The following is a 25588-nucleotide window of genomic DNA, read 5'->3' as shown; positions in this document are numbered from 1 at the left end:
TCCCCTATGAACAGACACTTAGACGTACTAGGTAGATGAAAACTCTCAGGACTGAGTACTTAATTCCCCTGCTCTGTGCATCTCAATGATAATACCAAGAATCCAATGTCAGGGCCATGCTCCCTCCTGGAGTCAGGCCTGGGCTACCTGTAGCTGGTCTTTACCTCTCTGTCGGTTCTTCTTTTCCCCATCCTTTATTCCCTTGGTTTCATCCCTTGTCACTACATAGCAGAGAAAGAAGGATAAAGGGGGAGAGAGAGATCCCTGAATCTAATTTCTTTCCTTTTTTTCCTTTTTTCAATGATTGCTAACAAACCATATCCAACCCCCTCTGAATAACCAACAACCACCCACCCTGTCTCTTGGGGGCCTAGCATTTATATTGCCCCGGAAAAGTTCCTAGAATTCCAAATGTCACACAGTCACAGACGACATGTCTGGTAGAACATGAGGCAAATCACAGTCAGCTGCTGTGGACAGTCTGAAGCAGCCCAATAGCCCCACACCTGGGGTTAACACGAAAACATATTCTTATATTTCTGTGTGTTTTTAAAGAAACCAAGATTCCAGAATTTACACTATTGATACCAGGGCTAGCAAGTCATTATTTTTGCTGCCCGTTTTGCACTTTGTGTTTCCTAAACCTTCCTAAAGTTTACCAAGAACCACCACCCCCCTGCCTCCGCCCCACACCAATACCCTGTATATTTCCAATCTTCTCCATTCCACTATTTTATGGTTAAATTTCTCATTTAAGATTAAAATCTTACCCAGGCGATTGTGGTACACACCTTTAATTCCAGTACTTGGGAGGCAGAGACAGGAGGATTTTTGTGAGTTCAAGACCAGCCTGATCTATGGATTGAGTTCCAGGTTAGCCAGGGCTACACACAGAGAAACCCTGACTAGACAAGCAAACAAACAAATGATTGAAATCTTTCGAGAAATCTCTATTTCAAATTTCCTTAACTCATTGAATTATATGAAGTGCCACCTGTTGTGTACTCAGCCCCATGAACTTCGAGAATGTATATGTCTAGTTAAATACCCTTTCTGGCACCCTGTAATGTCTTCTGTGCCTCAGTCATTTCTTTTGCACATTGTTAGAGTATATACCAGGGAACCTGGGAGCATGTACTCTTGGTTCCTACTTTAGTAATTCAGCATCATGTCTCCAAGCTTCATCCAGGAAGCTGCATGTGTCAGTTGTCCATGGAGGAACAGGAGTATTGTGTGACGACAGTGCTCTAGTGTCCATGCTTCTCTCACTGATCACTTCACTTGACCATTTATGAATGAAGTTTCTGTGCAGTGCATATTCTGATACAGTCTTCACAGAGCCAAACATTTATTTCTGTTGGTTGTATAGCTGCAAGTGGAATTGTGAGTGATAGGCTAGTTGCATAATATGTCAGTGACATATAAGAAAATTTGATATTAAAAATTATAATTCCCAAGAGGCTTTTTAGGGTGTGCTTGCCGTGGACTGAGAGATTGCTCTGATGTGGACCTAAATACAGTTTCCTTAGTCTGAGATACTCATTTTGTCTTTTTAATCTCTTGTTTTACATGTCTTTAAAGTCCCAGGCATCTTCCCTACATCATATTGCTGTCTTCTCTGTTAGCTGTCTTTCTTTTCTAGTATCTAGATTATTTCTGGTAAGGAAAATACCAGAATTAAAGTCTTGCATTAAAGATGACACTTGGTTTCACATTGGACTATACACAACAAGTTTGTCAAATCATATGAACTAAAATTTAAGTGTTATACTTGTTAAGTTTTCAAATAGGTTATTTGGATACTGATCAGTTGTGAAGCTCTTACTCTGTCTGATACCGTAAACCACATCTGTACTTTGAATGAAGCAGCCAATTAGCATAAAGGAACTATTGTTTGTCATGTCCTTTACTTAGGTCCCTCCTTCTTAGAAGTCAGGCAATGGTGTCAGGAACAATGTGGCAGCCTGGATGTAGGAACCCTACAAAAATCAGACAAGACTTGCTGAGATTGTGTGTTTGAAGGAAGAGACAGTTTAGGCGGTTCTGGAGATGGGGTGTAAGAGGAGAGACTACTCCGGGCAAAGCAACTGCATAGCGTCCTTAAGTTAATGGAGGCCATGAAATAGCCTTCATCATCAGGTGCTGATTTAAGGGCTAAAACACCGTTTATTCTATAGATGCAGTTACTGCTATATACATTTCTGAAATGCCTCTCAAAGCTAACTTTCAGTCCATGCCAGAAAACATCAACAACAAAGCCCAAAACAAGCAAACAAACAAACAAAAACCCCCAAAACCAAAAAACACTCTTGAGATTTTAAAGCTTTTACCTAAGTGGTGATTCCCAACTGGAGCCTCACTAGATTTCTCTTCTGAACACTTTTGCTCATTCCAAAGAAAGCAGTCTTTCTTGTGAAGATTTTAAACCTACCATTATGAAAGAATTCAAAAGTTTGTGCATGCCTCAAAACTCAGAAGCCAGTTGCAAAACACCAGTTCTGTGCAAAAATTACCTAGCACTAGAATAGGTTCCCCAAAGATTTGACTTTCAATCAAGCCTCTTTCCTGGTGATTTGATGTTAAAGTGGGATCATCTGATGATCCATGAGGCGGGGAGAAAGGCTGGTACAGGAGAGATGTGCTTTACTTACATGAAGCCCAAGTGCTCTGGAAGGACATATTGAAGCAGCCCTGATTTTTGCCTAAACTAGCTGGTAGCTATAGAAACGAGCCATGTAGGGACAACAATGAAAGATAGAATCAAGGCATTGGTCATTTATGGTATCAGCTGATGAGAGCTAATAAAAATCGCAGGGCCATAGAGCCATGGAAAATGGGGTTGGGTAGAGGAGGATCCTGGGGCAAGTTTAGAGCTGGTGAAGGCAGGTGATATGAGAACATCAGGGAGATACAGGGAGCCGAGGATGCTAACTAGTTCCATGTTTTTCCTCCATCTGTATATGCTTAGTTTATCTAACAGTGTAACCTATAAATACAAGTAAAGGGAAAGGCTTTTCTATTGTCAATATGAATCCCAGCCCTTTGATCCCATTGAATCAAACCTAATTAAAATTTTATATACACATATATACATATACATATATACATTATATCACTTACACACACACACACACACACACACACACACACACATATATATATATATATATATATATATATATATATAGAGAGAGAGAGAGAGAGAGAGAGAGAGAGAATAAGTGCCACAGTAGACAAGTAAGTAGTGCAGGTCAGAGAACAACCTTCCACCATGTGGTTTCCAGGGATCCAGGCTTGGGGTTGAGGACCTTTATCTGCTGAGCTGTCTTGCTGGCCACACCTAGTTATTTTGGAGATAGGAATGCTGTAAGAGTCAGCAGTTGGAGGGAGATTGAAGCAGTGATAAACGTGCCATAAGTGCCCTCTTCACCAACTGAAGAGTGGTCAGCTGAGACCGCTGTACACGGGTCTGTCAAGCCGCCCCTCGGTTTCACTTCTCCAGTAGCTCATGTGTGTTTTCTTTAACTCGGCTTGAGCAAAATGCCTACACCAAAACGTGAGTTCTCAAAGCAGCTTTGGCTTTTACCTTTCTTTTAAGTGTATTTTAGATTTTTTAAAATTGGGGCTGGAGGGATGGCTCAGTGGTTAAGATCACTGACTGCTCTTCCAACGGACCTGAGTTCAAATCCCAGCAACCACATGGTGGCTCACAACCCTCTGTAATAGATTTTTAAAAGCTGTTAAGTTCCCACGTTAACTCACTGTTAACTGTTAATAACTGTTAATTTGCAAATTGTCACCAGCACCTGTGAGGACAGCGATCCTACAGCTTGTCACAGTTTTACTTCACTTGTTGACACACATTTCACTACAGCAAGCCACACTTGGAATCAACCAGTGTCCCTCCTCCCACCCACCCAATCAGCTGGACTTCTAACAGCAACAGGATGATTTCACTGTCATTCCCACTCTTATCATTTTCCTTTCATTATGTATTTTTGTGATGTCCACATTGAGTCAAGGAATGGGATCTTGAGAGATTTCATACATGTACATATAAGTACTAGCACCTAATTCTTCACAAAGTGGAATGTCTTATTGTGGTTCAAGAATGGCCAGATACAACACCCCTATCTGGAAACCTACACTGCCTGAGTATTTGAAAAATTTGAAGTCCTACTGTGATACCACAAGTGGCAAATTCCGTACTGTGAAATAGTTCAAGCACAGATTATTAGGAATATTTCATGTAATTACAATTAAGGCTATGTGCATACAGTGTATGTGAAGCATCAACAAAATCCATATTGAGTCGTGGCTTAAATATCCCCTCCTATATGTGTGTGTGTGCATGCATGTGCATGTGTGTGTATTCCTATGTTCAGAGGTATGTGCGTGTTCGTGCATGTCGGTTTGCATGCAAGAATCATGAAGTTCAGAATCTGAAATTTCTAGTTCCAGGTCTTTTGTGTAAGGGACACTTAGTCTGTAGCTTATGTCTGAAAACTATCATTGAAGGTAACGCCAGGGTTTTTCAGATGCTGGTGAGATGTACTGAAACTATTACACCAAGCTATGCTTTCTGCCATCATCACATCGTGTGTGTGTGTGTGTGTGTGTGTGCGCGCGCGCGCGCACGCACGCACATGCACGTGCATGTGCACTGTGTGCTCGTGTTTATCTGTTTCCCTGGCATGTAAGAGCGCAACTGGAGTATAATGAAGTTGCTTGCTCGACACTTTACCTCCTTATACCATCTGATCAAGAACAATTTCGTTTATCATCGTCTGGCAGTTGACCTTTTGTGTTTCTCCCACTCACTAATTTTATGTGTGCCTAACACTCTTGCCACCCATTTGCTTCCAGGTAGAGCATATTTCTCAGAATGTGTATTGCACGGAAAAGCACATGGGCAGAGGTTATAAAATAGTTCCTGTGGTGTGAATCTTCCTCTCTGCTCTCGTGAAATCCAGCAGCTCCTCCTCATGCCATTCTGGTTTCCTTTGTCCCATCTTGAAGTTGTTCCATGCTATAAATGGTCCTCTTAGCTGTCCTGCATACACTGGTGTGGAGATCCATAGTAGGCCGGGCATGGAGGATAAAGAACGGAGTTCGTTTGCTGACATCTGGCCCTCCTGATTATGAAGCATCTAAGTTTTTTAATGATTTGGTTCTATAGGTTTTTGCTTTCTTGTTAAGAAGGATGCTGCTCCAGTCCTCAATTAGCGAGGAGGGTATTTTGGATAGTCTCTGTCTCTGTCTCTCTCTTTCTTCAGTTGAATTATTAACAATCATAAGGACTTTATAAAGTTTGGGTTTAATCTTCATTAGTGAATAAAACTCAAAGAATGACACTTGCCTGTGAATGGGCTGCCTTTAAATCTCTCCTCATAACTCACCCTCTTTTCTCCTTCAGTCCTTAATTCTGAGATGTGAGTGCCTTGGAATGATTTTGATCATGGGGAGTTATGTCAGTAATTAGTCCCTGCTGTGTTTTATGGCTTGGCCAAAGTTTATCATGTAATTCCCACCTGGAATTTGCCTGTGTTAGTCAGGAATTGGAGTTCTGTGGAGTCAGTCTGTGGAAGGGGAATAATAGATTCATTTTCTTTCCAATTTGTGCAGTAAGTAAAGTGGTCTGGTTTGAAATGAGTGCAGGTGGCTGCAGGTTACTCCCTTTCTAAACAGGAGAAGTGAAGATCATTAGATTTTTCTGAAAAGCGGAGGGCGAGCCTGCATGGGTGAGCACCTGAAAGGCCGACTGTGGGCAGGCACCTGGGGGCCATTCCTGTTCAGCAGGCTGGCACTGGGCAGCAGAGTGTTTGTGTGGTGAATAGAGCCAGGGAGGGCTATTGTCACCTTAGCCCTGGACTAAGAACCACAGAGAATTCCGGGAGATAACATTTAATGCCTTTGGCTTTCCAGATGGAAAAACTGAAAATGCCCCAAGTTACTTACACATAAAAAGGTGCTGAAACCATGCCCTCTATCTGTAGTGAGTTCAAATGCACAGTCTTGGTTCTGTTCAGTTAGGTTTTGGGTCCATTTGTATTAGGCCCAACTTCCCCAATCACCTGGATTACCTTGAGTTCAACAGAATTGATGTTTCTCAAAGAGTGATCTGTGAAGCAGGTAACGTGGGGGTTGCATGAGAGAGCCTTTGCTGTCTCTGTACAGTGAGCTCAGAAGGTGGAGGCCTAGAAGTTTCTGTCGTTCTCTGAGGACCTTGCCATGAGACTTCTTTACAATGCTCCAATAAAGAAATGTTCTTTGGGGAAGGGATAACTGCCTTCACAGAGTGCCTGTGTGTGAATTTTCTCTATCTGCTGCTTTTGGTTTTTTGGTAGGTGGGTGGGTTTTTGATTTTGATGTTTGTTTTTCTTGATTTACACCCAGAGTAACTGGTTTTGAGACTTTTAGTGTTAAAATTCTCCTGGTGTTTTTATGATGGACTGAGACTAAAACTGGTTTTCTTTCTTCTCCGCCATAGTTCATTACCTCCAGTCTTTTAAAAATCAGCTAATCACAGCAACTTGGATCCATTTCAATCCTGTCAGTGACCCTACCCTCAACATAAAAGATGAATCCTGGGAGACCAGCAATTCTGATTCACACTTATTTGAATGTTGAAAAAACCAAAACAGTACATTTCTTCAGAGTGCTCTGCAGGAGGCGGAACTATTCAGTAAGCTCTATAGAAGGGTTTCTATTTCATCCCCCCCCTCCCCCAAACACACACAGCCTAAGTCTGCTCAAACCTGAGGGAGGGGACTGGCAAACTTCTAAAATTTTTGTAGAATTTGCAGTATTTGGAATCAATTTCTTCAACTGTACGTTAAAATAGCTCTGTCAGTGTTAAGTTGGAGGCTCCGAATGGGCCCTACAGTAAGAGAATTTGTTACTTTGCAATTGGGATTAATGTGTGTACTTTTAAAGGCGAGATGTTCCCCTCTGTAGCACAGAGAGACAGGCTAGGTGAACACTCTTAGTCTGAAGGTCTAATTGCTTGATGCATCCATTTCTACTGTATTTGGATTCCAAGTAGCTGGGGCTTCCCTTGGTGATTCGCTTTGTCCCATCTGTTTCATTTGGAAAAGTCTTTTTTTTTTGGTCCCAAAGAGTGACGAGCTGCTTTGAACCAGGTTGGCTTTTCCTGCTGCCTTTCTTTTGCACACTGCTGAGGAGCAAACTTAATTTTGCTTAATAAGTGCTGTGGAACCTCAGAAATAAGGTTCACTCTTCCTTAGAACTTAGGAGATTTGAGGTGACACAGACCCAAGTTTGAGCTTCAGACACGGTTCTTACTGCTCCATCCAAAATATACTCGATGGCATTTATTAAGATATGGGACAGTTTTATACAATTCATGCAGACAGTGAAATGATTACTGTAAGGAAGCAGGCTAACATACTCCTCAGTTCATACACGTGTATGCTAACGGGAGATAAAATTCTATTTAGTAAGATAGCCAGAATACGGTATGGTATCCAGTGTCATTCTTCTGTACAGCTCTGTAAACGTCTTTGTCCCCTTTATTGGGCAAGTGACATAATAATATCTTTGTACTGTCTTCTTACTCTACGCTGTCCTACGGGATGGCAGCATCGATGAGTAGGCATCAGTAAATGTCAAGTGCAGTGGGTCCCGTTAGCAACGGCCATAATAGCAGCTCATTAATGGAGGGGATAGTGGGCCTAGTTACTACATGTTCACCTCTTTTGACTTGTGGAGTTACTCGCAGTTTCATAAGCATTTAACTTTTGGCCTTGGAAAGTAACAGATTAGGTTCAATCTTATGTTTGATATTTCTGTTAAATGTCCCCCCTCCAATTCTGACCCATCCTTTGTGGTGTTCATCTTTAAGGTATTCTCCCATGGTGACTGAGATAAAATTTTGAGAGTGCTGTTTAAGGATCCCTATTTTGAACTTTTCTCTTTAATTGCATGACTCCTTAATGGTTCTTTGCAGAGAAAAGGGAATTTGTTTCCTTGGCCACTGTCCCAAACAAAGACTAATGTCACAAATGAGCAGAAACACTGACTTTGTGAGTGACAGGTTGAGCCTATCCACAGTTCTCCCTTCCTCAAGAGTTTTCGGGCACGTTCTGGGAAAGTTAACTGAATTCAAAAGACTCACCTTGATAGGGTGACCTCTAAGTGCCCAGCATAGGACGGTAAGGAGCTTTTCCTTCTCATAATTCTCCCTTTCATGATTTTCTCAGCTGGATTCTTCAAAGGATTATTTGTAAAGACCTTTATGGTGTGTTATGATTTAATCAGATGTAGCTCAAATTTCCCAAGATGTGTTAATTATCATTGCCATGCAAGTGCAGCAGAGGAAGCAAAATGTTTTTCATTTGGGCAGGTTGAGGGTTTGTTTAAAATGTACTTAGGGCCATTAGGATCAAATCAAAATATAGTGCATGGTAATTATGCATGGAATAAAAGATTACCCGCTGTTTAAGTAGCCAGTTTCCTGATCATATTGCAACAAAGTCTTCAGAGAAAATCATTTTCCCCATAGCAGTAGAATACAGTAGAATACCTTATTTAAGGAACATAGCAAATTACACTAGTCAGAAAATGAAAAAGAAAAGTAGGTTTTTATTATTAAAGTTACAAGTGGAAGTCATCCACCATCTTTAACAAAAATATGTGCCTCATCTTTATTTGATCATATCAAGAATGCTTGGTGTCCATTGAAGTAGCCGTGGAGTTGATATTTCAGATATGATGAAGTAGAGAAAAGAATAAATCCGTCATGACAGAAAGGAAATACATCTGTGAGCCTTAGTATGTTAGTTGCAGAGAGCCTGGCTTCTGAAGTCAGTGAGAGCCCAAAGTTAAAAAACCCTGTCTTGCTGGGCTTGCTGGCTGGCTGTTCTCCATGTTGCTTAACCCTCAGTTTCTTTATCAACGAAATGGGACATTGACCTAACAGACCCTGTTATGAAGGTTTGTAAAACAATACAGACAGAGTGCATATGGAGTACTTAAGTACAGCAGTGTTAAATTAATATTAGGTGTCTGTTCGCTTGTCATCGGGGATATAGTTGGAGGAGGAAATGGCAGGAGGAAAAACGGTAAGCTTTGGAGGACTGAACAGTTCTAAAAGGTATAAAGAAGGAGATCTCATCCTGGAGGGAAAATGCCTTCTCCGGGGGGCTGGGGACCGCATGGGTACTCCCTGATGAGGGTGGCGTGTCCAGAATCCTTTATGAAGAACATGCAGAGAATTGGGTTTTGTCTTGCTCCTTTGCGCCTTCCATTTTCTCTTTGGGAAAATATTGTTATCATGGGATGGCTTTATTCATAAGTTGGTCCACGCTAAAACAAAATTGATACATTTTGCCAAGATTTTTTCAGCCATGCCTTCAGTGGCTAAGAATTAGTCTGAACTACTTGTGTGTGGATAGCTGGCACATCCCTAGGGTTAAAAGTTAACTACTGGAGAAAACACCTTAATTTGGGGTATTTGAAGAAAAGCCCAAGAGATTTCCTGATTCCCTGTGTATTGTTCTCCTCCCTCAATTGGCTGTGAGCTGGTATGTTCACAGATCTTTTTTCTAATTTCATTAAAAATCTGGTTGGAAGAGGGAAGTAAAAGTTCTTATTTTTTTATTTTTAACAAACTAGAAGAGGGTGCCTAAAAAGATTCAGTTCCAAAGCTTGTCCATGAATGCTGTAATATTTATCTCAGGATATTAACCACATGCCCCTGACTCCAGTGTTCATTGGGTTAATTTACTAAATTGTTAAATTGTTCTGTATCCATTGAAAAGCTTTTTGGAGATACCCAGGGCTCTGCACTGAGGGAGGTCTCAGGCTAGCAGCCTGGCTCCCATTCCAAGTTGTTAATTGACAGGAACAATCAACCTGTGTGATCTCTCATCTTCTAATGCTGCTGACTAATGCCCAGACAGACATTTGGTAAGCCCGAAGGAAAACAACACATACTTGGTACCATGCTTCATCTCTATCCCCAAGCTCCAGAGTCTATGCTGGCTGTGGATTCTCATGGCCAAGTTCACACACAGAAAAGCACTTCGAGTCTTCCATGGGAGATACTAAGGGTAAATGATTATGAAATCTCTTGCTCGAGATGATTTCCCATTGTTCATCTGTTCAACTGTTGTTTATTGAATGCTAACTATGTATTCGGAGGCAGGAGGAGTCTAGACTGGGAACAGTGACCGAAGCAAAGTTTCTTGGTTCTATAAAATTCATATTTATCTTAAATGGAGGTAGCTGGAAAATTTTGAGTATGTTAGGAAAGAAAAAGGAGCCTGGAGATGAAGTTCTCTATACATTCTGTTTTGGTAACTTGATGAGAGTAATTAGCTTTACTTTCCCTTCTCCATCTCCCCTACCCCCCCACCAATAAATACCATGGGAACTCACACACTGTGGAGGGCGATGAGAGAAGACAGCTCAGCATTTACTGTGTGTGGTATTCTAGAAGCCAGGGTGGTAGTTGGCCTCAGGGAGTTCTTATAAAAAGTTAACAGACAAGAATTAAAAGCACTTCACTGGAATTCTACTAATTTTGGATTTTGGATCTGCCGGGAGAGTTGTCTAGACTGAAGCTTATCTTCAAAGATGATGCAAATTCAAAGGACTGGGGAGGGGGTGATATCTAAAGTATGTAAGTAAACAAATGATAAGAAACGCTGTGATTCCTCAAAGCAGTTGTTTGAGAATACACCACGCTTGCATTTAAAATTTCATTCTACATTTCATATTTGCATTATTAGCATAGCATTTCAGTCAAAATTACTGACTTTCACTACATAGGCCTGACTTCAAAGAAGTAGAGGTGGGTTGAGTATGATAAAATCAGCTGTTTGGGGTAAACAGATGCACAGACATCATATTTTTGACAGTGGATGAATTTGATTTTTCCATACTTTACAAAGTCTTAAAAAATGTTTGCTTTGCATAGATTTATATATATAATGTATATTATATATATATATAATTTTTAATCATGCTTTTTTTGTTATTTCAAACATGTTTTGAGCATAACCTTCTTCCCCAACTCCTTCCAGATTCTACCCACCCAACTTCATATCCACCTCTTTTTTTCTCTCTGTCAGTGTATTGTTCAACTTGAACTAGAGAAGCCCCATCTTTCAGTGGCAAATTCCCAATTGGTCATCTTGCAAAGAATGAGGGCCCTCAAAATGCTCAGCCCTGAATGGGATGTATCCATCATATCTCCTCTCGCAATTTTTTAAAAAAAGAAACCTTTTACATCACTACCTTATATATGGTATTGAATGAGGTATTCACAGTTCTAACCAAGATTGGGGATTTGTCCTTATAGGTTTACCTGGGGTCCTGTGCAAACATCCCTGTGAGTTGTCTAAACACTACAATTCAAATAACACCAGGCCAGTCAGGCAACTTACATGGTATCAACTTTAGGTTCTCTTGGATGTAGTTTTCAGAAAGATCCATCCTTAAGGTATATGAGTGATAGAATTGCTGTAAATATGTCTTTCCTCATCTGAATATGGCCCAGTTTCACTTTCTGTGCCAGGTCTTGAAATATTAAGTGCTTGGAGTTGCATGTTTCTAAATGGAAATTGACTTGAAAAAATTATGTAAAAGTTTCTTATAGTGAACTCAGGTGGAGGCTCATAATATCAAGTTACACCCTAAGAGTCCTTTTGATACATGCAGGTTTCTGTCATCTAGTTGTACTTAATTTCATTATAAATTTTAATTGCAAAGCATCAATGTTAAAGATAACCATTTATCCCAAGCTGTGTATAGTTGGATTTTCCTCTCATTTTTTTGAATTCTATATGCACTGTCTTCAGACTGCTTCAGAAAACAGTAAGCCTGTTAGATAAGTGAGTGACCTGAAATTTGGCGGAAGGTAGAGTCTCTTTAATTGTTCCCCACTATCCTCCTTCCAAATCAAGAACCCTGGAGAGGTATTGCCCCTCCTCTGGTCTGTGGATGCTGATAGAATCACCCGAGTAGGAATGTAGCCTGCACCATCTCAAGCACAAGCACTGCTGTGAAACCCTCCCCTGTATTTGGCGAGCAAAGGCTTTCTTGAAACTCTTCCCTGTACCACCACTCACAGATCTGCCCTAGGCTTCGTTTAGCCGTCTCAAGTCAAGTATCTAATGTTATTACTTCAACATCTCTGTTGGCTCAGAATCTGGGTTGTTCTTATCTCTTGCCCAAGATGGCTGCCTTAGGCAGTTGACTCAGGAATTACACTGTAATTAAATAAATGTAGGGGTTCCACACCTGCTCTCACCTTGTTTCCCCAGCTATGTGCACGGTAAACAGTCTTCTCCACCCAGATTCAGGCAGCACCAAGAAATTGATTTTCTAGGGATTTATCTGTGTTTAATTGCAGGTGAGCACTTGTGGTAGCAATCGGAGAATGTGGGTTTGGTTTAGGGAATAAAACCTGCAGGAGTCCATTATGTTCGGACCTTTCCCTAAGTTGTGAAGAAATGAAGCTGAAGATAGATAGATAGTAAATGCTTGGGAAGCACACATCTCGATTCCATTCATTTTACATGAAAGGAGTGAGTTTGACTCAGTTTGAACCTAAACCTTTAACTTATTGGGTGCTAGCCTTTACGTTAGCTTACAACAAAGATGTGTTTAACACTGAAGCTTTGAGATGGTCTCTCAGAGAAAGATAGTGTCAGCTTGGGTTGTGTTCCCAGGGTGGAACTGGGACATGCTTTTGGTATCTAGCCTCCTTTGCTGTGCATTCCTAGGCTCTACCGCCAGGCGTTCATGCCCGACTCGGTGCAGTTTGCATATCTGTATGATGAAGAACCAGCAGGTCATTATTATAAACCTGGGCTCTGGAACCAAACCACACCTGGTCCATTCAGTTCTTTTTCCCATTCTCTGTGACCTCTGTTGTCCTTAACTGTGAAACCTGGAGATGAAATAAAATACTGGAAGGTGGCTAGCCAGTGTCTGCTTAAGAAAGGAGACTGGCACTGGAGGGAAGCTGCCTGTGGTTGCATTTCCTCAGCCTAGGCTTTTGTTTGTGGAAAGGTGAGCACAGTGAGGATGGAAGTGAGGCTGGGGAAGAAGGCAGCTAGTGTGGGTCAGCAGGGACCTTTGTACCAGGCATCGAACTCCATCTTCTACAGAAATTGCCACCTGTCCCTTGCCAGCACTTGCTAATGACTACAGCTCCTACAGAAGATAGCTCCTTTCGTAGCCATTTCCCCTGCCCTGGCTCCATTCATAAGTGACCACAGTTTCTAGCTGCCAGGGAAGCTAATTGGAGGAGGTGGGGAATATGAGCCCTCTTCATAGTTCAGATGTGAAGATGTTGTTCAGTGGTTCACAACCGCCTTGGTGGTCATATATCAGATATTACATTATGATTCTTAACAGTATAGTAAAACTGCAGTTATGAAATAGCAATGGAATAACTTTCTGGTTGCGGGGATTCATCACAACATGAGGCACTGCATTAAGAAGGTTGGGAACCAGGGTTACAGTAGCCATGCCTTGACTGGGATAGAACTAGACCACCTAGGAAGCTAGAGGGCGATAACTAGGAGTCAGTGAGACAAATGCACTGTTGTTGCTTGTTCTCTGGGGGTTCAGCAAGGAGACCTGCTTGTGGGGGCAAATAGGGATGCCATTTAGCAGAAGTAGTGAGTAAAAGACTTATGTAGGAACACTGTATTTGAGCAATGAGGAACTGATCTTAAAATGAATTATTTAAGCCAGTAAATTATATGATCTTGTTTGGAACAGCTTAGTAAAGATCCTAATTTCCCTTGGAAGGACTGAAAAGAATATTTGTGGGTACAGAGGAAATGATCAATAAATATTTATTGGGTTTTAATAATAATAATAACAACATTATTATTATTATTATTGTTATTATTTGGTTCTTTTTTCCGGAGCTGGGGACCGAACCCAGGGCCTTGCGCTTCCTAGGCAAGCGCTCTACCGCTGAGTTAAATCCCCAACCCCCATTATTATTATTATTATTATTATTATTATTATTATTATTATTATTTTGTATCCGAGACCTGGTTTTTCTGTATAGCCCTGACTATCCTGGAATTCACTCTGTAGACCAGGCTAACTTTGAACTCAGAGATCTGCCTGCCTCTGTCTCACCAGTGCTGGGATTAAGGCCTGCACCACCACTCCCAGCTAAACAAATATTTCTTACCTAATGGCATAAAATTTGTGTTTCTTTAATAAGCATGTTAGAAGTCTGGTTCTTCGTTGTTGCTACCTTTCTTTGGAGAGCAAGTTAGCTACAGAGCTATTATATAATGCTGTTGAAATAGAAGGCCAGATCACCTTACTTCAAGCTTTTAGTGTTGCTTGAGCTTATGTGCCTATTCTTACCAAAGCATTGATGGAGTATACAGATGAGGTGACTCCTGTATTCGAGTATGAAATGAGGCTCTGCTTTGGTTCTTTTAGGAAGTTTAGGTCATGTGTAGAACTGTGATAATATAAACGATTCTTTCTGTTCATATGAACGATTCTTCTTTTTTTCTCAATTCCCGTGTCTGTGTGTAATTCAACTTCTGGATCTTACTTTCAAAATGAAAACATTACTCACGAAGGATTTTGTACCTGAGGAAAGTTCTGAAAGTTTTCCTCTTTAGACTAGTTCCCAAACCTTCACATTTAAATAAGTGTACCTATTAATAAAAGACTAGACAGGGACCTGAGCCAGGCTTCAGTTTGTCCAATCCATTAGAGACTGCCCCCTCCCTCCTTCCTTTCCAGGATAACGGTAGACTTCCCGCTTGAGTGGTCTTAGGAATGTATTTTCGGAGTGAGCTGACTATGTAGTTGCTCATGATAAGGTCCTGCCAGTGTCGACTGGCATCATGGTATGAGTTTATCTGATAGTCCCATGTCTAGGGAAAACCACATTAACAGAAATAGAGTTAAGTATCTTGAATTCTTCACATATGCTTTGACATAAACTGGAAATCAGCATTTTTATCTTCTTAGAGGACTGGGCAAAGAGAGAAGCAAAAGAAAGAACTGTTTTCAGTTCCTTTTACCCAGATCCACCCTTAATTTTTGAAAAATACAAACATTCTTACATCCTTGGAAAGCCTTTATGGACCATTAAACTGACTCCAATGTTTATGCTGGCCATGTGAACAGAATAGAGTTTTATTGTTTCAAAAACATGCTGGGAGACTGTGAGAAGGTCACATGTTTATACCTTCCTCCTGTGTACAGATGTGTGCACACTCTCCCAAATACCCATCTTCTTGGTTCCCCATCTTTTTCAAAGAAAACCAAGACTCTGTTTTTATTTTCTGCTCTAGCAGCTACTGTGGTAGATCCCTGTGAAGTAGAATCTGCCCCTGAGGAAGGACAAGCCCTTGTGTTCTGAGCACCACAGACTCATTGCCATTCTCCTTACTTGGCTGTGTTTTATAGACCCTGGCTTCTCTGTAGCCAATCAGATACAGCAGCCATGCTTTATTTATTGACTAGTTTGCAACTTTGTCAAAAGCAATGCCTCTAACCACTTTCCTTGCTTTTAGCCCCATGATTTAAGCTAGCCCTCTGTGGAAACAGCAATTATGAGGTGATGTCGAATGTCTTAAAATACACAGGCAGGATTTTCTGCCTCTAATATTTCTGTGGTTTTTCTGTCTTTCAAGACTCTCCCCCTTGGTGCCTGTATAACTCCTGGTGACTGTTAACACAGTGTTGTCACTGAGACACACAGACAGAGAATGTGCCACTTGCTTCTCCAAAACTGTCAGGTGGTTTAAGTTAAGAAGGAAATTATGAGTTTCTGAAGCCTGGGAAAATGTAGAACGGTGTGTTTCAGACAGGCCTGTTGATTTAACAGGGGAGACAGTGCCCAGACACAGCCAGCAGCCGTGGCCCCAGCACACATCCTCCTACCCAGCTGGGCACCTTCCTCACGGAGGGAAGCATCTCATGCCTACAATGGCTGTTTCCATCCCAGGCCTTTTCGTTCTTGTTAGCAAATGCACAGTGATGCACGGTGGCCCACATTTAAATTTTAAGGTGATGAAGCAAAGGAAACACTTTTTTTTTAAAGATTTATTTATTTATTTATTTATTTATTTATTTATTTATTTATTTAATGTATACGAGTACACTGTAGCTGTCTTCAGACACACCAGACCTCATTACAGATGGTTGTGAGCTACCATGTGGTTGCTGGGAATTGAACTCAGGACCTCTGGAAGAGCAGTCGGAACTCTTAACCGCTGAGCCATTTCTCCAGCCCGGAAACACTTTTTTCTTTCTGTTTTAAAATAGTTTCTTGAGATCTTTTTTTCCCCCTCCTAGGATCATAGCTGCCATCTTGCAAAGGGAGTGGGGAGACTCCACATGGACTTTGTATTTCACTCAGCCTGCCGATTTCATAGTGATCGTGTCGGGGTGCTCGCGTTCTCTTATTTGCTGTATCCTCATCATTTATTAACACACTTAGAAATGGATGGGCTACACGCTTTGATGTATTACTGACTGACTGTGGTACTGAAGAAGTGCTTTGGCCCTGAGCTGTGTCCTTAGTCCTTGCTTTATCTCTTAAATGCTCTTCTTCTGTTGGTCTAAGGCCTGTTGTCTTGGGTAGTTTTACTGTTTCATGGACACTAGTCTTGGGGGGCACCCTAGGAATATCTTTGCCATTGGTTCATGGAAGATCCTGTGTGTCTGGCAGATGTGACACCATGAGGATTTATATACTTCAGTTTGGTCCTGCAGCTCCTGAGACAGAGCTGCTAATGGTCTTGTGATGGTCTGAGTGGCAGAAATGCTAGGAGCATCTTTCGTTCTAAACTATTGAGGCTTTGAGCTTAGTTTCCGACACGCAGCTAGCCAAATCCTGTCATTTCCCAAGTAATGGCTGATAAGAGCATCCTTCTTAGCTCTCAGATCTCTTAGAACTTCTGAGATGAAGGGACCTCCTCTGTCCCAAGGATAGGATTCCTGGGCAGCTTGAGGTTAGCAGCCAGGCTAAGATTAGGAAGTTTCCACCCCATCTCCTGTCCAGACTGGAAGAGAGACGTGTTAGAAATGGAGCATACCGTAATAATGAGGCACAGTCCTGACATGTTTCTAGCTTTCAGGTATTTTCTGGTCTAGGCGATACCTCTAGGAGAGAACCAGGCAGATGAAAGGACGGGCATGAGCTTCATCCTAACTCTGGAGTGGTAGTGGTGGCGAACCTCATCTCTGCAGGGACGCGTGCTTTTATACTTGGACCAGTGCGTACCTCAAGCCATGAATCCCCTACTTGGCTTCTCATTTCTGCCGTTCCTAATACAGCACTAGAAATGAAACCGTTTTCCTGAATTGTGTAACTAGCCCTACCAAATTGTTGAGCCAATGCAGGGAGGTACGGAAAGCCCCGATTGACAAGTTTTTGATTTTGATTGTATCAAAATCTCAAAAAGTATGGGAGTTCAACACTCAGACTGGTACCAGGAGGTAGCCTTTGAAACTGGGCTCCTGCCCCCGTGGTCCCGCACTAATTGAGGTGATAGCATCAGACATAAACTGAACTGTTTGTCGACCCATTAGTATCCAGTGCGTTGGGAATTGTTAGTGTGGGGAAAAGTCCATTTGGTGTCTGAGTGCTTGTGAGTAGAGAAGCAGCCGTTTCCCCTTATAGGTTGATATGTCATGCTGTTGGTAGGCCATTGGTTTTAAATAATTCACCATTGCAGAGAATGTGTAGAATAATAATAGAGTTTTGAATTATAACCCCACTGAGCACTGTTGGGGTTAAAAGTAAGGCTCCAGATATAGTTTTAGCTCTAACCTCAGCTTTATTTATTACATGTTTTAGCAGGGACATGTATTCATCCACGGAGCAAGGGGCAGATTCATAGGGGAGCCTCAGGGCTGGTTTATTTTGTGGCTTAGTCATATCCAAGGGGTTCCAGACACGTTATGATCTCTACTTGTCACCTCAGCACATCAGTGTTGGTGACAAATGTATTTTTCTCTTGGGGACAAGACGGGCCTGGCTGCAGCTATTGCATCAAGGCATAGCTCTTCCAGAGAGGCTTCCATGGGTCCCATGGTATGAATACACATATACCACGGGACCCATATGTACAAGTAGTTGACTCAGGAGACACCTGTTTTAGGGTTCAAAATAAGAAAGCAATCTATAAATCCTGAGGAGCTCTAAAGAAGAGAAAAGGGACCTTTCTGGAACCCAAATCCCTTTGACACGGTTGCTCTTTGGAGAGGACGGTGCCATGAGTGGCTGAACCATCAGAACCATCATTCTGTGTGAGTTAGAACTGGTGGGGCCAGACATGATGCCAGCCAGCCATCCTAATGGAGACTAGATTGTTCTAGTTTGTTCTAGAAAGGAGGAAGAAAGCCAGCAATGGTTACTGAAGGAACAACCAAGGTACTTAACCACACCTTTAGAATTCTCACAGTGCTTAGTGTGGTTATAGCGAAAAATCTAATGAACGAATGGTGTAAAGATAGGCCAGGAATAAACATTCAGTAAACGACAGGTCCTGTTATAACATTAAAAGTCTTATATTCCATCAATTTTATATGTAAAAAAAGTGAAAGCGAACGTTGGCAAGAATGATTGCTAATGAGCTACAATCGAAGCTGAGCGTGGTCATCCGGCACCTTGAACCATACGCACAGGAAACTTCCAGGACAACCCAGTCACTGGGAGTGTGGTCAGGGACATAAGACACAGCTAGGCTGGAGGGAGCAGAGTAATTAAGAGCTCACTTGGGGCTTTGGCAAGACTGTGTGTGATCTGTGAGGCTCAGAGTCCTGGTAACTTTCTCCTGCCCCCCCCCTCCCCGGGGTCGGGGCAGGGTTCCGGTTGCATCCTCAGTGTTCACTACAGGAAAGCAAGACAGCACAGCTCTGGCAACCAACCCGTTTCCTGAGGAAAGAGACTGAGGCTGTGTCTGAAGTGTGTGTCTGTGTGCATATGTTGATGGCTAAGCACCCAACTAGGTGAGAGTTCAACTAAGAGGACAGTTTGCAAATCCCCAGAAGCCTTGAGAAACCAGAGATGGTTTGTTATTTGGGTCACGGTGCAGAAAGTGGGTGAAGAGTAGAAAGTCGAAGTAATTAAGATAATTAGTACACGCATCCTTGCCGGTATTGAAACCTATTAAGTATTTGATTTTTTGATGGTATTGTTCAGATTTCGCTAAATATGGCTTGTGATATGTCAGTTGATGAGTGACTGTTTATGAAATGGATAACTGCTTAAGTACAAATGATTCTTTGATGTTTTTATATCATTTAGGACAATGAAGAATTGAGGGGAACAGGAGAAGAGAGGCCTTTTTTAGGAGTGGGAGAGGTGGCGGTGATGGGGGTGTGGCAGGGGATGGAAGCCAGGGGCTCAGACATTCTGAACAACTACTCTCATGTAAGCTAACTCCTCATCCCTTTTGATTTTATAATTTACATATTGTTTTCTTGTTGAGATCCGAGTCTCCTGTGTCCAAGGCAAATACTGAACCCACTGTGTAGCTGGAGATGGCAGAGAACCTCTGGAATGCTGGGAGTATAGGAGCGTGCTACCTTGTCTGGGTTTATGGAATCCTGGGATTTGTGCATACCAGTCAGGCCCCCTGCCAACTGAGCTCTCCCTGGTCTCTTGTTTGTTTGTTTTTATTTTGACATAGGGTCTCACCCAGTTGCCCAGGCAGTTTTTGAACAAAAGCATCCTGGCTTAGTACCTAGAATTCTAGATTTATATGTCTAGGCTTGGCCTTTCGCATCCTCTTTTTTTGTCTCTTTAATGTGGACCATCCTAAAACACTGCCTCTGTTCCCACTTTGTTTTTACTGAAGGATATGATTCCAAGTAGTATTTGGGTTTTCCATACAGGAGCCTGGCCTCTGTGCTTCGTTACTATTATTCTGACATTCATGCACTGTACTACTACCCAAATTGGGCCAAAGACTCAATATGGCTTTCCCTAAATACAGATTGTTAGATTGTTTTAAATTGGATGGAAACACACATTTTGGGGGTTGGTGATATAGCTTAAAGACAGAGTATTTTTTTTTTTATAATGCACTAGTCATGGGCATCCAGACAACATGACCAAAACTCCACATATTTCCTTTTAATACATTTCCGTCTTGTGGATACATATAAATGTTGTATTGATAGACTATCTTCCTCCCAGTTCCAACCACCCTGATTAATGACTAAGACTGAAAATTTACTTAAAATACCTAGGCCATATAGCTAGGCTCCTTCACTGACTAGCTAATAATTTAGCGTAACCCATTTATACTAATCTACATTCTCCCATGTGACTGGTTGCCTCTGCTCAGGCACCAACATGTTAGCATTCTGTCTAGGCTCCACCCCACAGTTACCTGGCAACAGCCAGGTAGGCCTGACTCATTATAAAAAGGACTGCTTGCCCCCTCCTCCTGCTCTTGCTCTCTTGCTTCTCTCTTGTTCTTGCCTTCCTGCCCCTCTCCCCCTGCCCCCTTCTCTGCCTCTACTACCCTTTTAACTCTCTTCCCCATGCCCTGAATACACTTTATACTATACCATCCTATGGCTGGTCCCTCAGGGGAAAGGGATATCTCATCATGGGTCTGCAGAAGCATCTCTTCCCCCACACCTCCACAGAACACACACACACCCTTTTAACTTTTTATGAACATGTCACCATGAGTCTGTCCTCACATCTTCCCTGGCCACTCTTCCCTGCTTAACTCTATCCCAGAATTCTTTCTGCATACCTGATGTCCCACCTTCTATTTTAGCTTTTCCTATAGGCTATAGATTTTTTAAATTGACAGATGATGTGTCCATACAATACACAAGATATTCTATCTGCGTATAAAAAGCCACAAAAATCCTTGTCCTAAGCTTATCCAAAAAGGACCTTGCCCAGCCCAGTGATAGGTAACTGGTCTGCAGCAGTGTGCCCAGTTCACAGCCCCACCACTGCCACACCCTAGCTCCAGGGCTGGCTTTCCTTTCAACCCATCTCTTCCCCAGTGTGTTCCCGCCTGACTCTCTCAGGTTAAGCTGTTGTAAAGCCTCAAAAGGACAATTCAGGACCCATTGCGATCTGGGCCCAAGACAGTTTTCTTCCTGTTCTTACTCCTTTCCTTTAGTTTTGGCCTCATATTTTGACACAGCAGAGACTCATTGTTGCAGGCGCTTAAATAAATAGGAGTTGGACTCATAGCCCGTTTCCAGGAAAAATGAGAACAGCAGGTGTTATCTGATGTAATTAAAGTGTGTTGAACCCTGAACAAAGTACTCAGTGTAAATCTCTGTTAGTCCCTTACAATGAGCCAGCTTAGAATCCGTTCTATGAATTACCTGCTGGCCGGAAGGTCTGTGGCCTTTGGAAGGATGTGTTGTAAATTTTATAGCAAACCTACTTGGAAGTTCCTTGTCAATAAGTTTAGAAGGATACTTCAAGCCTATTTAATCTCCCTTTCTTTGAGCCCAGTTATCTTGTCTACACATGGGCATGACTTCCTTTTCCACTTGAATTGATGTTGGACTTTTAAAAAGAGGTATTTTAAATTCTGAGTACAGTTTCTCAGATTAGCTGATCTATAAGAATAAGTGGTTCTTCTGCCCTTTCTTTTCCCAATATCCATTTAAAAAGTTCTGGTAAATTAAAAAAATCTTGAGCTTGGGTGTTTCCTGTCATAGTATCGCTTAGGCATGAAAATTGCTTCATTCTTATCTCAAATTCATTTTGTATTTTTCACAAATGATTCATAATCACACCTAAATGAATAACTTTCCAATGTTTATATATTTTTCTGCCTAGATTGCACATACACATATACACTGCTGATGTAGAATTATTCCAGTATCATCAATAATGTCAGCTGACTCTTTGGTCTACTGTGATTTTTTTTCTCATGGTTCCAGACATTTCAAAGCCTTTATTATGTAGGCTTATGATGGATTTATTGACTGCAAACAGACTTTTGCTAAATGCTGCTTTTCCAGCTTCGGCTACCCTTTGCAGTGTCTTCTTCTCTCTCTAAAGATGATCTCAAAACAAGTTACTACTGTTCTTAAGATAAAGAATAGGAGAGGAGAAAGTTGGAGAATCACCTGGTTCTGAAGATGCCAAGGAGACCTTAAAATATTTGTCACCCAAGGACAAATTAACAAACTCGTTCTTTTGAAAAAAAATCCTTTTTTTTTTAAATGAAGCAATGAATATTTTTTAATTTGTGAGATTTGGAAGAGGGAGGGTAGGAGGAAGCAGATACAGAGGGGTGGGGGGGGATTGGAAATCACAGGGCGTCTTTCAGGAGGAGTCACTCTCCTGTTTTCACCTATACATGGTTTCTGGGGTCTGAAACCAAGTTGTGAGGCTTGTGCACCATGCTCCTTTACCAACTGAGCCATCTCATTGGCCCTGATTAACCTACTCCTTAAATTTTCATTCAGGAAAAAAAAAAACCCATGAGATCATTAGATAACATTTAAATTCCAGGCCTATCTGCCCCTGTCAGGTTCCAAGTAGAGTAGAGTTGTCTTCCACTGGGGAATAATTTGTCTCCATTAATTGAGGACAAATGTGCATGCGTGTTTTAATTACACAGTAAATTAGGAGAATTTAAGATGCAAGAATATGTGAAAGCCAAGAATTCAAAACCAACACCTCAAAAATAAAAGTAGAAAAACAGAGAAAATATCTCAGCAGAGACTGCAGGCATGTGTCTCCAGATAAAGAAGGGGGAGGGGGTTGCAAGGCAAAGACAAATTACTAGATTTTGCTAAACACCTTTTCAAGTAGACTGACTCTGACTTATGGCTGTAATCCCTGTAGGCTATATAGAGCAGGGGAAGAAGCCACACGTATAGCATTACTCCAGCAGCCTGCCTGGCTCCAGCCAGTAGCTAACTCTCCAAGCCTTTGGTGGCCAATATAGAGTAAGGATTTCCTGTGTGAACCCAGACTTCACAAACTTCCACAGCATGGTTTCCCTTTGGCTCTATGAACTTTATCATCTGTGCAAAATTCGTATGTTGTAAAGCTTCTGTGAGGAAAGGCTCCAGAATGCTCCTTATGCTTCAGAGCATCCATTCTCCTAAATGTAGGACTTTAAGGCTTCTGTTTGAGTTACAAGGGCATTTGTTGACTTCGTTCTTTGTCATGTAGACTAACCAGTGATACCCTCGCCTAATGACTGTTGCTCTTTTGTTTTAAGGCAAGAACATTTGAACTTAATTGTTTTTTCTCCTACTTCACTGTGGATGGCAGAATGTGTTTATTCAAATCTGGTGTCTTCTGGGCTGGTTAGATGACTCTGAGAATAAAGGAGAAAGTCAGTAAGCCTGGTGACCTAAATTTGATGTCTGGGACTCGCATAGCGGAAGGAGAGAACCAGTTCCCACAGATTGCCCCTTTATCTCCCCATGTGCAAAGTGGTACATTTGGTCAGCACATCAGTTTACATCACAAACACACATTTATACCATACACAAGAGCATACCACATACACATACACACCACACACATACACACCACATCCCACAACGAATAGATACATAAATAAATGCAATAAAAAGACAGTGCTTTCTGGCATGTTCTACTTTAACTAAGTCAGTCTGTCCTCTATCCTATATGTATTTAGGTTTCTTTTAAAAATTGCCCTCGATCTATGAGTGCTTAAGTAAGCTACCTTAAATCCCTTTTGGACAAAATTTAGATATAAATAAAACACATGCCTCTCCACATTGTAAAAGCTGGAAGGCTGGGTACAGGGGAAGGGTGTGGATATTCACTCAACTATGCTTGGGGGCAGAAATGTAGCCCTTGACTTTTGCTTCTGCTGATGGAAGCTGGGGAAAGTCCTCTTAAAATGGAGGCCTTGGAGGTGGATAATAGGGCCTCTGGCTGACCTCCAAGGGGAAACTAAGATAATCTCTACCTTCCAAGTACTACCTGAAACTAATTTCTCAGGTATAATTACTTATAGTCCGCCATGGGGTTGCTTATCTCGTATACCCCATTAGACTTTGAGCCCCTGAGGAAGGAAGGCCATTGACACCCTGTGTGTTTATCATTTGTTTTGAATGTTTTCCCCAGAGTAGGCAGAAATGAGAATCAAGTTAATGATCAAGACACAAGTTCGGTGACTTGTGGATTTCACGTGGACCACTCAATGTTAAGACTGTCTTAAGTGTCCTGGAATTGTTTGGGGGTGAAAGTACCATTAGCTTTGAGAAAGCTCTAAAACTTAGTGATGACTGCTATTTTTTTCCAGTGCAATTTGATGTCCTAGCTCTTAAAAGATTAAACAGTTCATCTTAAATAGAAGTCATCTAGTTGATCCCTAAAAATTATAGGATGTAGTTTATGTTTTTTAATATAAATATTATATCAGCAGAAATTAATTAAGAAAATAAAAGCAAGCTAACTCTGGATGAAGGTCAAGTGCCCTGAGCAGAGTTTAGGCCATGATTGGAACTAGAGGCTATCTATTCCATTGTGACTGAGGTGCAAACGTCCTTCCCCAGGGTCCTGGCTTTTTCATGGACATGGATTCTACATTTCTATATTATCATTACTGCTCCTTTCCTCTCCTTCAATCTTAGGTAGAATTAATAGCACACCACGCGGTCCTGTGTAACAAGACAAAACAGGTCTGTGTCTCAGGCTTTGGATGAATTTTGTAATGATTCCTAACTCAGGTAGCCCAGACCCATCTCAGAAATACACCCCATCAATGACTTTGACCAGCCTGAAAGTCATCCATGTTTTTCCTCCATGAAACGCTGATGAAGCAAGTGGGGAACAGGAAGTATGCTTTCAGAGCCAGAAGTCAGTTCTGTTTCACTCTCCAATAGAAGTTTTGTTCCCCCGAAGAGGATGGTGGGAAGTCCTGCAGCACTGTGCCAGGTGGCGGTCAGCATTGATGGCGAAGACTGCACAGGAGAAGTTAATAATTAAGAAGGTGGTGGCCCGCCCACTCCTGAGGCAATGTCTGTCCTTTGCTGAAACATTCCCCCAGCCAGCACCTGATCTCAATGCCAGGAGTTGGCTCTATTTGTTGCTGACTCTTTTGTGGCTTTCTTGCTGTCTTAAGCTACATGCTGACTCCTGTAGGTTGTTCATCTGCAGGTTGAGTCTCTCTGCAGGCCCAGGCCTGCCTGTGCCTTCTTTTTCTGCCACAGGCTTCAGGAACAGGCCCAAAGGGATCTGGGATTAAGTATCTCAAAGCGTCAAGTGGGGCTCTACCGTGCCTAAGTATTTTTCCTGCCCTGTACAGCTAAAGACATCATTGCTTGGGTTTTAATTCCAAGTGGGAAACTGAGTTATACGTCAGGTATTTCACCGGCGAGTCTAGATTTAAAAAAAAAAAATACATTCTAGACCCCAACGTATTTTTGTAGGTTATTTCCGCACCTTTAATGTTTTGCACATTGACAACTTTCAAATATTCTGCAGATGTAGATCTAAAGTCCAGTGTATGAGATAGACACGGAACATTCTGATTAGTAATCGGAAGAACCCTCTGAGCTGGGTAGGGTGGTGAAATGGTGGCACAGGTTTTTGCTTCTAGCCCTTGAGAGGCAGGGGCAGGGGCAGGGGCAG

At 41.8% G+C, this 25588-nt stretch overlaps 2 protein-coding genes across 3 annotated transcripts in view; both read left to right on the top strand.

Annotated features, from left to right (window-relative positions):
• Window positions 1-25588, top strand: part of Ext1 (exostosin glycosyltransferase 1) — a 278838-nt gene that overhangs the window by 123371 nt on the left and 129879 nt on the right. The gene's annotated exons all lie outside the window — the stretch shown is intronic.
• Window positions 1-25588, top strand: part of LOC134479904 (keratin-associated protein 10-6-like) — a 235995-nt gene that overhangs the window by 121164 nt on the left and 89243 nt on the right. The window contains exon 1 of the mRNA XM_063264625.1: window positions 1-25588. This exon is cut by the window's left edge and continues 121164 nt beyond it; it is cut by the window's right edge and continues 89243 nt beyond it. The gene's annotated coding sequence lies outside the window, so the exon portion shown is untranslated.

This window comes from Rattus norvegicus, chromosome 7, assembly GCF_036323735.1.
Source record: "Rattus norvegicus strain BN/NHsdMcwi chromosome 7, GRCr8, whole genome shotgun sequence".
Classification (NCBI taxonomy): domain Eukaryota; kingdom Metazoa; phylum Chordata; class Mammalia; order Rodentia; family Muridae; genus Rattus; species Rattus norvegicus.
Note: the sequence above shows the minus strand (reverse complement) of the source record. Positions and strands in the feature narration are given on the sequence as shown.